General features: G+C 38.9%; 1 protein-coding gene across 1 annotated transcript in view; it reads right to left on the bottom strand.

Moving 5' to 3' along the window:
• ATP7A (ATPase, Cu++ transporting, alpha polypeptide) overlaps positions 1-10,097 on the bottom strand; it is a 133,467-nt gene extending 123,370 nt beyond the window's left edge. The window contains exon 1 of the mRNA XM_004685608.2: positions 10,055-10,097. The gene's annotated coding sequence lies outside the window, so the exon portion shown is untranslated. The remainder of the gene's footprint in view (positions 1-10,054) is intronic.
• Between the last annotated feature and the right edge of the window lie 2,148 nt (positions 10,098-12,245).

The following is a 12,245-nucleotide window of genomic DNA, read 5'->3' as shown; positions in this document are numbered from 1 at the left end:
TCTGGTGAAGCCTCTCACCGCCCCTGAGCCTCTGGCCTGTACCCCAGTTCTGTATGTACAAATAAATAAATCTTTAAAAAAAAAAAAAAAAAAAGTAGGAGTGTTTTGGTGTAGGTTCAGGGCTACCATATAGTACAACTCCATGTTAGTTTTTACAGAGAAGCAATTTGACTGCTGCCCCCTGGAGTTGTGTAAGACAACAAGTGGGAGTCTCCAACCTGCAGATCAGGATTTACGGGTAGATCTAGAAACTTCCACCGAAGGAGTTCCAAACTGTTTCCCAATATTTTCTCTCTGCTACATCCACTTTCTGTACCATGTCACAGCAGAGATTCCCAGAGTGAAGGGGAAAATAGCACAATCAGCAACTAATTCTCCAGTATAAAGTCTCTGTGTGTGCCCTGATCTCAAGACTTGGATTAAAAAATTCCTCTGAATAATAAGGTTAGAGATCACCATAATAAAGGATTGGGAGGAGACAAAGTTGGCTTTGTCTGATCATTTTTACTTGTCTGGCAGGAAAATTTTTCTAGAAAATGGCCAAGAAAATACTGTTAAACCTTCTTAGAACATGAACACACTTATATTAAATCCAAAAGTAAAAAGAAAAGGCAGGTCCTAACAAGCATTCATTTGGCAATCCACTCATACCTTACACTAAGTTGAGGAAATATTAACACAGATTACAAACAAGAATTACTACACAAACCTCTGACCAAGGTGCATTTAGATATAACACAAAAGTAGGACACAAATGTGATAAGCAGGTGCTTCAACCATGGAAGATAATCTAAACCTGGCCAGATGCTTCAAGTATAAAACAGACTCTAAAACAACCACTGGTAGTCCTCAAAGGCCGAGGCAAATAACTGCAGTTAAGTTCTCTTCTTTGTATTTGGACATGGGAAACACTATTCTTACAGAAACACAACTGAAATCAAGAGACTAGGCATTATGCCTGAAGACATTTCTGATGGCATTCTACCAACCATGACAAGAATGCATTTCTTTCCCTTCCCTCTTCTACTTCTCCCTACTTCCCCTTGAACTTCCCACTGGCAATTCATTTGCACACTGTTCTCTAGTGTTACTTGGTGTTACCAGAGTTTCTGATCCTGAGTCACTCTACTCAAATACCATTTTATTGTCTATATAGTCATGTCATGAAAAAAATTCTAAACTCAGGAAACAAATTAGAATAGGTAGTAGAATCAAATCGAGGTAGTATGACTCTGAAGCCCATGATCCTAGACCCATCCAAAACAGAGTATTCAAAGTAATTTACCACAGAATAAATAGCTGCCCAAAGCAGTCAACATATGGATGTATTGGGAAAAACCAGTCTTCCCACTGGAATTTTTCCTTATCACCTCTGACACAAGATATGTGGGGGTTTTCCCCCTCCAACCATTTCTCTGACATCTGGGTGTCCTACAATTTAATTCAGTTCTGATACTATATGCCTGGAGATGGTATCAGTTCCACATGTTAAGGGCTCAGTCCCACAGTTTTGCTCCCACCCTACTTCCCACAAACTTAAATAGCTGTTCAAAGCATTCAAAAATGGCCCAAATCTATCAATTTCAACACTCCTCCCTCACATAAAACCTCTACTACCATCAGATAAGCACCATCATGGCCATAAATTCCATGCTTGCCATTTCTGTCTTTGACTTTATAAAACTGGTCCCCTCACCGAGAATTCTCTTTCCCACATATTTAAATCCAATCACTTTACCAGTCTATAAACTCAACAAAGGAGGACTTTATCTACCTTGTAATATACCCAGTGCCTTGCACATGGTAGGCACTCAAATAATTGTCCAGGAAATGAATCTTTCTCACTTCCTCCATGAAAACACAGCAAGTATGTGCACTGACTTTCTCTGTGGACTCTGAATAGCCTTGGAATCAGCATCAGAGTTTAGTACCTGTTTGTACTTGTTTGGTATTAAAGTTCTTTCTCTCATGAGCTTTTGAACCAAAATGTCTCATGTACCTTTTTATAACTCACATGGCCTAGGTAAACACTAGATATACAAAAACAGGCAATATATATTTATTAATTGGAATGCTGATGCAATTTATTAAAAAGATCAATTTGACAATCGAGATGGAAAAAAAATGTGCAAAATGATGTAAAAATAAACTTTGTAATAAATAAAAAAAGATCAATTTGTATGCAACTTTGTAAAAAGGCAAATATTTTTACATGAGGCCTTTCCACTGTCTACATTTTATACTTCTGAAATCACCCAGTACAAGTATAGTTCAGCATTTGACAAATACAGAAATAATATAAAAAATCTCAATGGCCCAGAGTCTGTGAATTACATAGATTGTTAAGAGTTTTCTTGGTAAAGAAAGAAAACAACAGGGTGATTTGACTTGCTAGCTGTTTTGAAATGCCATGCTAGAATAATATAGATATACTGTAGGTTACTGGTCCCTCCCAATTTGAATTTTACATTTCTGTGCTGTCATTTAGAAATTAAACAGTGATTGTGAGTACTGACTGATTAGCACATCACTCCAATAGTACTAACTTTATATTAGAGCAATACCATAATTTAGTTTTATTATATCTGTTGCTAAAACTACTTCTGTAGTAAGTAATAATTAATGAATTACAGTAAATATATATTATTGTATGTTTACTATCTGAAAAGCACTGATCTTAAGGCTTTACATGTATTAACTCACTGACAATCCTATGGACAGGAATTGTTACTGACCACATTTTATAAATTTCAAGGAACTGAGGTACAAAAGGTAAGAAATCATACATATAAATAGTAATCAGAGATGCTGGGACTCCAACCAGACAGGTTGGTATCAGAGTTCCCACTCTTAATAGTGTCTTATACCAGCACACCAAAACAGCACATTGTTAAAGTCTCCTTTATGTATCAAAAGAATAATATCCCATGGTCCAGAAAATATAAAACCAGCAATATTCCAATTTATCCATCTATCAACTTCTACCATATGTTCTTTTAATGCAGTTTAAATTCTAAACATGTTATAAATGTCAAAGTCTGGGCCCTTCCTGGTGGTGCAAGGGGTTGAGGCACAGCACTACAATACTGGCTGCAGCCAATTCAGCTTAAATTCAATCCCTGGCCAGGAAGGTGACCCACATGGCACCACAGACCTCTACTGCCTCACCCGCTGGTCCCCTCAGCAGTGTACTTCATGGATCTGCCTGTTCTGCTCCCCACTCTGTCTCTGGTGAATCCTCTCATCACCCCTACACCTCTGGGCTGTACCCTAGTTCTGTAAGCATAAATAAAATATTTTTAAATAAATAAATAAATGTTAAAGTCTGGTCATACTCAAATATGAGCTTGAGATGGAAAAAAAGGCACCTCCCTGGTAGCGCAGTTTTTAAAGACTCAGATCTATCAAACTATCTCCAGCCACTGGACATGAGTTATGAGTTCGATCCCCAGCCAGGAAGGTGATCCACATGGCACCGCAGACCTCTCTTGTCTTGCCTGCTGCTCCCCTTACCAGTGTATTTCGGTAGATTCACCTGCTGTGCTCCCCACTCTGTCTCTGGTAAATCATTTCACTCCATGCACCTCTGGCCTACACCCCAGTTCTCGGATGCATAAATAAAAAAGAATAAATAAAAATTGTAAAAAGAAGCTGAACACAGCACACATGGACTGTTTCTTTTTTCTTCCTAGGAGACTGAGAATACAAATAAAATAAACATTAGTTCTTTCAGGCTATCTTTAAATAATGTTATTAGCTAAACACAAAACTATATGCTATTACATTTGAATTTAGTTTGAAAGTAACAAGGGAGTTCTGAGCTACCAAAACTTTAATTTTTAACCATCAAATTAACTGGTTCATTCATTCTTTCAAATGATTGTTCCCCTATTTAGGAAAAACAAAGGACTTAATTCCAATAGACCTAATTTTTGCTCAAATGTCTACAGACTTTTAAAAATGCTTCCTTTTTGTATGTGAAAGAATATTCAACATCACTTATAATCAGGGAAATGCAAATGAAAACCACAATAAGATACCACCTTACACCAGTGAGGAAACAACAAATGTTGGCAAGGTGTGAAGAAAAAGGTGCTCTCCTACACTGCTGGTAGGAATGCAAACTGGTGCAGCCACTATGGAAAGCTGTGTGGAGGTTTCTCAAACTACTAAAAATGGAGCTTCTATATGACCCAGTAATTCCACTCCTAGAACTCTACACAAAGGACACAAAAATATTAATCCAAAAGAACACCTGCACCCCTATGTTTGTTGCAGCACTATTTACAATGGGTAAGATGTGGAAACAAACCCAATGCCCAAAAAATAGATGACTAGATCCAGATGAAGTGGTATATATACACAATGGAATATTACTCAGCAATCAAAAGACAAACTCATGCCATTAACAGCAACATGGATGGAGCTAGAAAAGAATTAGGACCAGTGAAACAAAGCAGAAAGAAAATGAAAAATATTGGATGGTTTCACTTGTAGGAGGGATGTAGAAGAACCAACAAGGGATCAGGAAAAAAATTATAATAAATTTAAAAACACAATTAACAGGCAACTATAAATCAAAAGACACTGAAAGGGGGGAGGGATCAAAACAGGGGAGGAAAGAGCACGAGGGACTATGGTGATGGTTCACAGGTGGTGGGAATTTTACAAGAACCATATCTAAGAGGAGAAAGCATATGCTGTACAAAAAAGGAAAATGGTGTAATACACACACATATATATATGTATACATATATATACATATATAAAATAAATTTAAAAAATAGCACGAGACAAAAATAAAATGTTTTGGTTTTTTTTTTGTTGTTGTTGTTGTTAGAGAAGAGCAAGAGCTCTGAAGCCAAACTTTTTTTTTTTTTTAAAGATTTTTATTTATTTGTGCATACAGAACTGGGGTACAGGCCAGAGGCTCAGAAGCCGCGAGAGGCTTCACCAGGGACAGAGTCGGGAGCAGAACAGGCAGATCTATGAAATACACTGCTGAGGGGAGCAGCGGGCGTGTCAGGAGAGGTCTGCCACACCATGTGGTCACCTCCGGGGCAGGCGGGAACCGAACTCATGCGAAAGTGGCTTTCGTGTCTCAGTGCTGTGCTTTAATCCGCTGCGCCACCAGGGAGGGCCAGACTGACTAACTTTTAGCAAGTTCTGTCACTTGATACCTTTAGGAATAAAACATGACCCTATGAGAAAATATGTCAACACCAAAGTGCAAACAATACACAAAATACCAGATTTATTTTTCACACTAGCGAACACTTCTGGTCTCCTTCCTTCACTTCTATGCATCCAAAAATAATAATAATAATAATAATAATAATAATAACAAATCCATGGTCCCATGACTAACCACTAACTCTAAATATCACTTTTTAGTTCCAATTTAGTTGAGAAATGGAAGTTTGTGGGTTATTTTTGTAATAAATTCAGTGGATAGGCTCTTAGGCAATTCTAATCATGTATTCACACTTAAGATAAATAAAATACTATACTAAATAAATTATTCCTTTACATTGTCACATTTACGAAAATAAGGCTTTTAAAACATGAAGACTAAAGAGATATTTAAGATAAAAATTAATCATGTTATCACCTAGTTAAAAACATATGAACAAGATAAAACACTTTAATTTAGCTGGACAATACTTGAAGACATACAATACCAATCTGATTGCAAATAAATAAAAAATGCACTTATAGCCGTGATTGGAAATTAACACCAACATTTTGTGACTATAATTTGAAACTAAAAAATGATGTTTAGAATTAACAATGAAGTGATATAGTAAAACAGTATTGTTAGCTAAAATGAAATTAGCTGCACAGAAGTCATTTAAAATAAATATTGCTCTACTAATAATACATTTATTATTATCAAAATATATCTTAATGCAATAAAATAATGCTATTTAAATGTCAATTACAAACTTACTGCTCTTGATTTCATTATAATTTCATTATACTAAATAATTTGATGATTTGATTAGAATTCTTAGAGCAAATAATTTTATCATTGCCAAAAAATTATATACCTCCTTTCATTTCTTACCATTGTAAGCACAAAGATCAACAAAAGAGATTACACTTAGAACTCTAACAACTAAGCCCTCTGTGAGCTAATTTGTTAGCTCAAGAATCAACTCTTTAGTATCCTCATGACTACAGGTCACCTATAAATTAATTCTAAAAGTTCTGAAAGTTTATTTATCAGACACTACACTTCAGAATTCTTTCTCTCTATTCTTCTATTTTTGTTGACAGCTTTTCTATTAATGCTTTACTCTCCTGAGTGGTGGGGAGCCTGCCTTTGGTGAATATCAGGAGAACATAAACCACAATTCCAAGAAGTATACAGTATTCTCAAAACTCTTGGGTGGAAGTTAAAAAGGGAAGTAATTCCATTATCGTCTTTTCCTGTTTGCTTTCATTGGAAAATCAACTGCACATGAAGTATCAGCAGCAACTAGAACAGCATAAAACAAAACACTTTAACATTTTTTTTTAAAAAATCAACTAATAATGGCCCTCCCTGGTGGCGCAGCGGGCTAAAGCACAGCACTGAGAAGCTAAAGCCACTTCCACATGAGTTCGATTCCTGCTTGCCCCAGAGGTGACCACATGGCATGGCAGACCTCTCCTGACCTGCCCGCTGCTCCCCTCAGCAGTGTACTTCGTAGATCTGCCTGTTCTGCTCCCCACTCTGTCTCTGGTGGAGCCTCTCACCGCCCCTGAGCCTCTGGCCTGTACCCCAATTCTGTATGAACAAATAAATAAATCTAAAAAAAAAAAATTGAAAAAAAAATCAACTAATATAGGCCCTCCCTGGTGGCGGAGCAGGTTAAAGCACAGCACTGAGAAGCTAAAGCCACTTCAGCATGAGTTTTGATCCTTGGCCCCGGAGGTGACCACATGGCGTGGCAGACCTCTCCTGACCCGCCCGCTGCTCCCCTCAGCAGTGTACTTCGTCGATCTGCCTGTTCTGCTCCCAACTCTGTCTTTGGTGAAGCCTCTCGCTGCCCCTGAGAGTCTGGGCTGTACCCCAGTTCTGTATGCACAAATAAATAAATCTTTAAAAAAAAATGAACTAATATAAATGGTGAGGCTAAAAAAAATTCCCTAACATGTACAATAATTGATTTGTTTCAATTAGTAAATTGTCAAAATGCACTCCTCACTATAGGTCAGGAAAATTGGATTTCCATAGTAGAGCATTACAAAGCAAAAATAGTTTGAAAAAATTAAATCTTGGTGCCACAGCTGTATATTTATAAACATGAACAGAAAACATGAAACAAAGAGCAAAGTATTGGTTTAAAGCGGGAATATGTATCCTCATTTCCTTCAGGAGAAGAAGTTATCTTGGAAAAACTGATGTAATCATAATCTGCTAGTATCCCACACATTTGAGTTCACAAAGATGAGGAAATCACCTTCGATTTGCCAACAATGCTGGAGAAACTAGGAACATATTTATGAAACCAAAAACATCCTGCCCTCTCTCACCTTAATGAAACACATTCTAAAGGTTTTGTGATACTTTTTCCTGCCATACTATCTCAGCAAGTAAGTAAGCAAGACTTACCACATTAAGTCAACCTGATTACTGAGATTTGTAACTGAAAAACATGACTGCTGGGATGGTTGAATGAACTGAAATAGGCCTATTGCCTATCTCTCTCACCCCCTCTTGATATATAACCTTCTGATTTATAACCTTGATTTAAAAACTTCTGTAAAACCTTCACTGTATTTCCCTTTAACAAAGTGAAGCAGAGAGGATTTTGAGACAACACTCTGTAATATTATTCTCATTTATACCAGTGCCTATACCACCTCAGACAAATCCCTCTTAACAATTTACTTTTCCAACTAGCAAATAATTATTTTCACACATTGGGATGTCAAAAGTCTTTTTTTTTTCCCCAGATTTATTTTATTTATTTATACATACAAGAGTTAGGGTGTAGGCCAGAGGTTCAGGGATTCACCAAGACAGAGTGGGGAGCAGAACAGGCAGATCTACTGAAGTACACTGCTGAGGGGAGCAGGGGGCAAAACAGGAGAGGTCTGTCAAGTCAGCTATGGGTGGCTCACCTGCCTGGCCAGGAATCGAACTCATGCTTCAGTGGCTGAAGACAGCTTGATAATGTTGAGACTTTAACCCCTGTGCCATCAGAGAAGCCCCAAGATGTCAAAACTTTTTATTAAAGTTTTCCAAGTACTTCTGAGTATGCAGGCAAAAGCATAGTGAGGAATTTATAAAAAGACAAACGTATTGCTTGAGAGCACTCAAAGAAGTAAAGGTCATAGCATGTTAGTTGGGGTTATTTTTTGCTTGCTCTCTCAAATTTTACTGCTTCTGCATGCATTTTTTTTTTCAAGGAAAAACAACGTTCTGCATGAGACAAAATGTTAATCTACTCTTTGAATGATCTGGTCTTTAATCTTACCTGGCAACCAAGGATCAAGATCTTTCTAAGACTCTGATCAGTAAGGAATAGTTTCTGTTAGGTTAATAAGACAAGTAGAGAAATTAATCTGGAAGAAAAATGGAAATGCAGAAATTCCTTGAGAAAAACTGAACAGTGTCTGGACTTAGATGATGCTGTTTATTCATTCCCAACAATTTTAAAAATTACTCCAAATTATCTATGATACAAAACTTAATAAGAATTAAATCATAACAAATTTCAGTTTTTATCTTTTAAACTTGAGTTTACATCAGAATTCAACCTCATACATTAACACTGTTTTCATCCTTTCATGTAATTTTTTTCTACATACAGGCTTTTTTATTGGCTGAAAAATAACTGAATATGGCTATAAGCTTACCAGTTTGGTATTCTATAATTTTTTTTCTTTTAACCAGTGAAAATTGTAGCTCTGTTAAATATAGGGATGTTGAGTGTATTGTTGAATGTCCTGCATCTTTGCAGCCCCCCAAGCCTTTACTGACATTACTTCATCTACTTGAGACACCTTTCCTTTCCTTCCCTCCATTCCTGAAACGCTAAATTCTATCCACTGTTCAAGTTCAGCTCAAATGCTCACCTCCCCATACCCTGAATGAGCATTCTATTTCTAACATACAATTTTACTGACACAGAAAGGATGTGTATGTCTTTCCTAGTACACAGTAAGACCCTCCAGTACAAAAAGCCATCTCCTGTAATAGCTGTAGACCCCAGATAGTTTGAAAGGAACACAATCGCATTTCAAAGTATTCTTTAAATAGGATGGTATAAAGCAGCCTAGTCAATCAGCAGGGCTGTTAAAAGACATTCTTTTCATAACCCAACTCAACCAACTTGACTGCAAACTCTTTTGGGGCCAGAGACTCTCCTATTTCTCTTGTATGCCCCCTACCACCCTCCTAGCTTTAATATCACCTAATTCTTTCTGCTCCATACTTTCTTACAAAGCTGTACTACAGGCAGATGAAGAAACTGTGATTGAAACAAAGATCAGATGATGACAAATAGAGATTTATGAAATGATAAAAACTATCAATACTTAAAGAATAATCTCGAAGTCCACAGAACAAATGGCAAAGATACAGATGTCAAAGGATATGGCAAGGATGCAGAGGAACTTTCCTGCGAAGGGTTCAGCATGAATAAAAAGAAATGGAAGCAAGAGTGTTCTCTCGGTTTAGTTTATGCCCCCAGAGGAAGACAGTAAACAAAATATGTTTTGTTGTTGTTGTTATATTTCATTAACAATGGTGATCAGTCCGTGTGACATCCAACACCAGGCACACACCTTCCTGTACCTCCAATTAATTAGGTAACACAGGCCATGGATGATATGGACAATTCCCCAGGAAGGCATAATAAAGTGAAAAGGGTCAGGACCTAACCTCTCCTCCACTATCCCCTGTTAGGGGAAGTAAAACAAGAGTGTGACAAATATCTAAGTTGTGAAGAAGTGAGAGTTTGGAAAGTGCCCCAGATTAAAATGACCTTCTCGCCACTCTCGGCAGTACCAGACACCCCTCCGGTAGAAAGGCACGACGGGAATCTAGTATAGAACTCACCTCTCTTTTCGGTCCTATGGTTAGACCTCCGGAGCTACGCAGCCCGTGGCAGTTCGACAAACCCACGCGCGCGGGCTCCAGTCTCACAGCCCGGGAGAAGTCACAGTACCGGCGGTGGCGGTGGCGGTGGCGGCGGCGGCGGCGGCGGCGGCAGTGGCGGTGGCGGCGGCGGCGGCGGCGACTCCTCCCTCTTCAGCTTCCCTTCCTCCACCCCCCCGCCGCCGTCCCACGGCCTGACCCCGCCCTCTTTCACTCCCCCCACTTCCGGGCGGTGCCCCGGCCGGAAGTAAGAGCCTGCGAGGCCGAGAGGGACGCGTCACACTGAGGAACGCGAAGGCTTGAATGTAGCTCTCGCGCCCCCTGCTGCCCCCAGGCTGACGCGCAGCCTCGGGCGGAAGTCTTCGTTTTTGGAGCTGCTGAGAGCCCCCTCCTTTCTCTTACTGAAAACAAAACAAAACCCCACTAAAGCCTCTGTTATTGGTAGTTTCCTAACCTCGAGACCAGAGGTAGCATAGAGCTCTTTGTAAATCATCTTCTAATTACTGTGTTTCTAATTAGATTATGTAGCGTAAATCCAAATTGTAAATGCCAAAACTATGAACTTGCCATTAAACCTCCATGGAAAAATGATCTCTTAACAAATTTTTTTAAAGATGTATTTATGCATACAGAACTGGGGTATGGGCCAGAGGTGCGGGGGGTGGTGAGAGGATTCACCAGGGACAGAATGGGGAGAACAGGCAGACTGACCAAAATATACTGCTTAGGAAAGCAGCTGGCAGGTCAGGTCTGCCATGCCATGTGGGTCACCTCCCTCACCAGGGAACCAACTCATGCTTCAGTGGCTGCGATAGGTCCATGGTGCTGTGCTTTAACCCACTGCACCTCCAGGGAGGGCCCAATCTCTAATTCATAAATGACTGTTTCTAATTCATGTTTTTGAATTCATAATCTTTGTTTTGGAGAGGGCCAGGGATCTCACTCTCACACTAGATTCACATTGTCACTCCAAGTTCTGAACTGCTCCCTCATTTATTCATTGTTGCATCATCTTAGAAACCTAGATTTCAAGTATGCAAAGAAAATATTGAGTATCACCCTGAGTTTAGGTAGAAACAAGATGCTTAAAACGTAGCGATACATTGCAATAAATAAGTGGTATAGAAAATCATGTGGAAAAAATGTATCTTTATTCATTTACCAACCTGACATACTAAAAAGCAATAAAAATAAGACCTTTTACAACTGAACATTAATATCAAGAGGGAGAATCTCTATCTCACTAATTTCCAAGCAAGATGTAGACTCCCCAAGATGTATTTATTTATTTTTGTGTCAAAGAACCAGGATGTAGATCAGAGATGCATAGGGTGAGGAGACTCACCAGAGTGAAGTCCAGAACAGAGATTTACTGAAATACACTGCCAAGGGGAGCAGATGAGACAGGAAAGGTCTGCCATGCCATTTATGGGTCAGATCCCAGGCCAGGGATTAAACTTGGGCCTTACAGTAACTAGGCTACCAGGAAAGTCCATGAGAACAATCTTCTGCAATCACGTAAGAAAAGTTTTTCATGTTTGGTTAACAGCATGTCCTTACTTATATCAGGTAAACTTGGAGATTCTTGAAAGTCCAGTACCTGGTATCACTTAGGGAAACTTAGGTTACTCAACTAAAATTCCATTTTCTGCTTATTCGAATATGAGCAACGAACTATACAGGACTTTCTTTGGTAATGATGTAGGAATAATGCCAGTGGTATAGATGAATTTCCTTTCGCTAACATCTTACACATAAAATCCCATGACAGGGACTCCCTGGTGGCACAAGGGGCTAAAGCACAGCACTGGTGCTATGGGCAGCCACTACAGCACAAATTCAATCCCTGGCCAGGGAGCTAACCCACATGGCACAGCAGACCTCTCCTGTCTTGCCCGCTGCTCCCCGCAGCAGTGTATTTCAATCTGCCTGTTATGATCCCCATTGTCAATGGTGACTCCTCTCACTCCCTACACCTCTGTACCACAGTCCTTGTATGCATAAATGAATACATCTTTTTTTAAAAAAAAATCCAACAACATACTGAATCCAGGAGAGTACACAAATTCAAAATTTGATATAATTATAGAAAGCTAACAGAAGAGGTCATTGCGAAGTTAGATATAGGTTTATTCCACTAGCTGAAAGTAGA

The sequence above is a fragment of the Condylura cristata genome, unplaced genomic scaffold (assembly GCF_000260355.1).
Source record: "Condylura cristata isolate star-nosed mole 26May11 unplaced genomic scaffold, ConCri1.0 scaffold00019, whole genome shotgun sequence".
Classification (NCBI taxonomy): Eukaryota; Metazoa; Chordata; class Mammalia; order Eulipotyphla; family Talpidae; genus Condylura; species Condylura cristata.
The sequence above is the reverse complement of the archived record's forward strand: the minus strand, read 5'-3'. Positions and strand labels throughout refer to the sequence as shown.